This window comes from Malaclemys terrapin, chromosome 5 (genome assembly GCF_027887155.1).
Source record: "Malaclemys terrapin pileata isolate rMalTer1 chromosome 5, rMalTer1.hap1, whole genome shotgun sequence".
In the NCBI taxonomy this organism is placed as follows: Eukaryota; Metazoa; Chordata; order Testudines; family Emydidae; genus Malaclemys; species Malaclemys terrapin.
The window spans coordinates 31274256-31280255 of record NC_071509.1 but is presented as its reverse complement, the minus strand read 5'-3'; the positions used below and the strand labels follow the sequence as shown (position 1 = coordinate 31280255).

The 6000-nt window shown below is 44.5% G+C and overlaps 1 long non-coding RNA gene across 1 annotated transcript in view; it reads right to left on the bottom strand.

The window, feature by feature from the left end:
• Positions 1 to 2181: 2181 nt before the first annotated feature.
• Positions 2182 to 6000, bottom strand: part of LOC128838753 (uncharacterized) — a 59986-nt gene continuing 56167 nt past the window's right edge. The window contains exons 3-4 of the long non-coding RNA XR_008445260.1: positions 3364 to 3445; positions 2182 to 2271 (exon numbers count right to left, since the gene is read on the bottom strand). This is a non-coding gene — a long non-coding RNA (uncharacterized LOC128838753). The remainder of the gene's footprint in view (positions 2272 to 3363; positions 3446 to 6000) is intronic.

Sequence of the window (6000 nt, the reverse complement as noted above, 5' to 3'; positions counted from 1 at the left end):
ATCACTGCTGGAGAGCTCTGCATCGTTGCCAGTGCTGCTGAGCTCGCCACGATGTCCAGACAGGAAATGAGATTCAAACTGGCCAGACAGGAAAAGGAATTCAAATTCAAATTTTCCCGGGGCTTTTCCTGTGTGGCAGTTCAGAGCATCCGAGCTCGTACTGCTGTCCAGAGCGTCAACAGAGTGGTGCACTGTGGGATAGCTCCCGGAGCTATTAGCGTCGATTTCCATCCACACCTAGCGTAATTCGACATGGCCATGTCGAATTTAGCGCTACTCCCCTCGTCGGGGAGAAGTACAGAAGTCGAATTAAAGAGACCTCTATGTCGAACTAAATACCTTTGCGGTGTGGACGGGTGCAGGGTTAATTCGATGTAACGGCGCTAACTTCGACATAAACGCCTAGTGTAGACCAGGCCTAAGAAAATGGACCAAATGTTCTAACTATAGGTAGACTCAAGCTAGGACCACTAATCCATTCCCTCCTCAGTTTCAGGATTGGTGTGTTCATTAGATTCAGATCCTCAGATCTAAACTGGCCCTTATGGTTTTTGGTTCCAGATCTGATATAAAATGTAAAAATAGCTATTTTTTAAATCTAGTTCATTTTATGTTGTATGTAGGTGTTTCTTTGTCAATAGTTAGAATAGATACTGGTACCTCTAAAGATGGGCATGCTGAAAGCCCCAGTATAAAATGAGAGCAGACCATGAACTCTTTCCCACTTTGCTTAAAAAAAATTCATATCTAACTGTACCACAAACATGGATTTGACTGCTCATGTCAGGAACAATTGGCAAGTGATTTCCCTTTTTGATCTTATCAGCATCTCTATGTCTTATCTATCTGCATCTAAATTAAGATGTCAAAATGGGGGGAAATTGTTTTGCTGAACTTCTAAATCCATGTGAATCAAGGATGGGTTGAAAATGTAGTAACCAAAAAGTACTTTTCTAGGTTTATGTTCCATGATAGCAGCTGAAATACAGCCACCTCCAACCTCTTCATCCCCTTATTTTCTGAGAACTCATTTGAGCTTTTGCTCCCATTCCTGGTTCTCAAAATTGCCTTCTGTGTCTGATCTGCATTACAGAGACGCTCTATTTCCTGTTGCTGATGTGCCTCAGAATCTTGTATGTCAATAACAATGAGAGTTTCATTTCACAGTACAGATCTATAGAAATGTTTTGTTTCTTCTTTGGGTGCGGGTCTCTGTGTGTATTCCCCTGTGGGTAACCATGCGCTCCATGCACCTGAGACTGGAGAGTTCTTGCAAGTGGGGTCCATTTGTCTGCATCTGTGCCCCTGCTCTCCTGTGCTGCACCAACAGTGTAAGTGGCAGGGTGAACTGACTGCTTCTCCAGTTCCTTCTTATTGCTGCATGGCCTGAGTCAGAATCCTCCAGTGTCCAGAGCTGATCCTTCTCTTCCCTTGTAAATATTCAAGTTATATTATTGTTCGTTAGTCTATAATAGTTACTCAGTTAGATAGTGTTACAAATTCCACTCTGGAGAACCCTCTGGGTCTCTCAGTATGGTACTTAGATATGCCCAGGATACTAGGCTTCAAAAACTGTGTCTCCTACAGTGGCTCTGCTCCTTTTTTTGTTAGTGATGACCCCAGTGCTGCCTCTATTGCCTCGGAGAAGCTCATATCTCTGCTAAGTACAGAATTTGCTGCTATTTTCCCAGAAGAATGTGGCAGGTGTGGTGCTGAGTGACAAGATGCAACCTCCAAAGGTGGTGATGACTTATACCACTCGAGATGATATCTTCGTCCTCTTGGTCCCACTATTTCCCTTGTTATCAGGATCGACCCTCCCCAGGAAGATACAAATGCCTGCAGGAATCCAGGACTCTGGAAAAAGTCTAACCCTCATCCCATCCACTAGGCACTGCCAAAGGATCAGGATCTGACCTTTTGATCTCCAGGACAGTTGGATTTAAACAGCTCCCCCTCAACCCAGGGAATTCAGCCCAGACAGGGGATTAAGAATCTCCTGGAACCAGCCTCAGCCACACAGACAAGGTCTTCCTCCTCGGGACTGGTGGGCCCTAGTGCTTTGGGGATCACCCCAACCCCCTTCAACCCCTCATACTGACCTTATTGGGGCATTTGGGACCATTATGCACATTACCTGGAATCTGTCTATTCCAACAAGGACTGTTACCAATTCTCTCCTCCAAGGGGCTAGTGTGAACCCCTTGAGCCCTGATGCGGATATTGACTCTGTTACCCAATGAGACGATTGCTTAATCTTCTCCATCTCCCCTGGACAATAATAGAAAATTTGAAGAACTGTTACTGAGAGTGGCAGAATAGCTCCAGATCTCCTTAGAGGAGGTCAAGGACCCTCAATGTAAGCTCCTGGATATCCTACAGGCTCTGGTCTGGTTGCAGTCTCAGTAAATGAAGCCATATCAGAACTGGCAAGGGCTGTATGGCATATGCCAGCTACCTGTGTCTATAACCCAAGAGTGCAGAGAAGCAGTACTTTGTCCTGGCTAAGGGAGCAGATTTTTTGTTCACTTATCCTGCCTTGAACTCCTTGATAGTCCAGGTGGCCATGGAAAGTTCCAGACAACAACACCCAAGCACTAACCCCACAGATAAGGAGGCCAACTTTCTTGACCTTATGAAGAGGGAAAGGTGTATGCAGGGCTTAAATTCTCAGAGATTATTTCCAAGCACACCCCCCCCCCATGCCCTCCCTATTTCGGGCTCCGGGCTTCAGCTGTGGGGTGGAAGGTCTTGGGGCTTTAGCCCCATGGGGGTGAGGGGGTGCCGAGGCTCCATCCCCATGGGATGCCCTAGGGCTTGGGGCTTCTGCCCTGTGGGAGGCACTGGGGCTCAGGGCTTCTGCGCCACAGGGTGCACTGGGGCTTGGGCTTTCAGCCCCATGGGAGGCACCGGGGCTCCCACAGGTTTGAAAATATTTACCGGAGCTCTGCTCCAGATGGCTCCAGCTGAATCTAAGCCCTGGTGAATGCATCTATCAGCCTGCAATTAACATGTGTCACCTGCCAATGGACAGTTCCTCAATTTTTACCCACCTATTAACAGTCAGGTTCTTGAAAGGAATGCTCAGACTCTTTCTGCTGGTAAAGAAACCAACCTCTCACTGCGATCTTAATTTAGTATTTCTGGCACTAACTAAGCCACCCTTTGACTCATTAGTTATGTGTTCCATGCTTCACTTGTCAATGAAGATCCTCATTGCCCTCACCTCAGCCAGAAGGCTAGGTGAGCTTGAGGCCTTAATGGCTGATCCACCGTACACAATATTCCATAACAATAAGGTCTAATTACATCTATGTTCCAGCACAGTTTCAGAAATTCACAGAAGCCAGTCAATTCACTTACCTATGTTGTTCTCAAAGTCCCCTGCCTCTAGTGAAAGCAAAGACTTCATTCCCTCGTCATGCAGTGAGCATTGGCATTTCATCTGCAGAGAACAAAACAGACAAGGAAGTCAACTAGACTATTTGTTGCCATAGCAGAACGAGTCCAAGGTCAAGCTGTTTTCTCGCTGACATTCTCCAAGTGGATCTCTGGCTGTATCCTACTCTGTGAGTTGGCACAGCTTCTTCCCCCACATGGGGTAAGGTCTCACTCTACAAGGGCACAAGCAGCCTCAATAGCATCACGTCAAGAGATGCCCCTGCTTGATATTTGCTACATGGAGCTCCATTGACCTATTCAGGAGACATTATGCCTTGGTTCAGGGTGCACCGCTGATACATCCTTTGGGACAGTGGTTCTACAAGAAGCTATATCACCTTTATCCTCACACTGACCATGTCTCTGAGTACTGCTTGTCAGTCACCCACAGTGGAATACACTTGGAAACTAGCACTCGAAGAAGAAAGAGAAGTTACTTACCTTGTTGCTGTAACTGGAGTTCTTTGAGATGTGTGGTTCCTCTCTATATTCCACTACCCACCCTCCTTCCCCTCTGCCTCAGATCATGACTGGATTTGCAGTAGAGAAGGAACTGGAGAGGTTGGTCTGCCTGGCCCCACCTCTTATTCTTGGTGTACAGGATGAGGAGGACAGAGACACAGGTGCAAACCAATGGACAATACCTGCAAGAATTCTCAGTCTTAGATGCATGGAGCATGTACATATCCACAGTGGAATACAGATAGGGACCACACATCTTGAACTCCAGTTGCAACGAAGTGAATAAACTTCCTTTTTTCAGTCTAGAAGCTTATTTAAAATGGAGCTAATTTCTTTTATGCATAGAACAATAACCCCACGTGTTTAGTGTTGTTTATTATTCGTATTATGGCAGTGCCTAGGAACCCTGATTGAGGCTCTGAATGCCATTATGCTGAGCACTGTACAGACAAGTAGCAAAAAAGACAATCCATGCCCCAGAATGCTGACAGTCTGCAGCAGGACATAAACAGGTGAATAGACTGAGAAATGGTGTGGGGCTGGTGAGAGGATGAGGTAACAAAGTGAACTGAGTAGAGCAGAATAGCAGAAGACATAGCTCTCCAATTCTCTAATCAGTACCAGAAAGTAGTGATTTGTAAGCACCGTGGCAGAAATAACAGTTAAGGGCTTTACAAATTTTGTTGGGGTGACTTTGTTCATGCATAGAGGGCATCATGGGAGAAAACATAGAAGTGTTTGAGGGGAGAAGTGAGCAGTAAAGTGATCAAAGCTGTCATCAGTGGCAGAGTGAAAGTAGGGGTTGATGGCTTGATGATCTGGGAGATTAGGGGGAAATGTTGAAAGGCCTTAAATAAACAGAAGGGAGCAAACAAATGTGGGAAAGGGGAAGGCCAAGATGCAGGACTGGATTGAGGGACATGGGTCTTCCCTGCAGGGCTACATTTTTGAATTGACAGCTTAAAGATGGCATTAGACGTCACCTGGATAAAAAGGACCTAGGGATAATATGCAGACACACTAGAGCAGGAGTCCAAGGATAAGTCCTCAGGGGCACCCTCTGAAACGGGGTGGGAAAGGGGAGGGTCCACCAAACAAGACTCTGAAGAAGCAATCAAGGGGTAGGAGCAGAACCATGAGAGGATGGAGCCTTATAAATTAATGGAGGAAAGGGTTTCAAGAATTTAGGGAGTGGTTGATGGTGTGAGGAGCTACTAAGAAGTTAAGGATGATGAGGATGGAGCATAGCCTCTAAGAGCTGGCCAGGAGGGTATCTAAAGCTGTGACTTTTTTACACAATGTGATGAAGATTTATAATGAAAAAAATGTACAATTTATGTCTTTTTCATATTTAATTCAGCTTTATTATTCAGGAGGAAAATATTCTTCATCTGTATTTGAAATAAGCCTTAAACTACTTGGGGAAACAGCAAAATAACTGCACTGCATAGACCTTGAATCTTCTTCTTCGGGTGGTCGGATGTTTAAATTATTTAAAATCTTCTTGGGAGGCAGCTTGGAGAGCTTGTGGCAAAGACTTAAAATGCAGTTATCAGCCACTTCTTTAAATATGTTAGAAATATAATAGAAATATTCATACTAATAGTGTAGCTCTTTAGTATCATGCAAGTGAGAAAAATGCAGAATGTCTTGAGGTTTATCATTGTTGTATTTGACAACAACATTGACTTTTACAGAGAGAATGTATAGATAGCACTCTTGCTAGTCTGTTGTACCTTGACACCAAATAGATATTGTGAGTCTGTAAAGTTTTCTTTTAATTTCCCTCACACTCTGACAAGGGTCTAGGATAACAAGCTGAGGCTGAAATGTGTTCTTTGTGTTGAATCTCACCATGGAAAATCAGCTAAGATGGAATTGCCCTCCCTTGGCTGCATAAAATTGTTCTTGGTTTGCATGTAACATTAACTTTTTACAGTTTAGAGAGCCTCATCTGATTCTGAGAAAAAGTCCCCTCTATGAAAATGTACAAATCTCTGCTTTCTGTATATCTTTGTTAAAAATGGTTTTGAAAATACAGGAAAGATTTTCAAAACTTACTAGACTAGATTCTCTGGTGCTGTATCTAGCCATCTC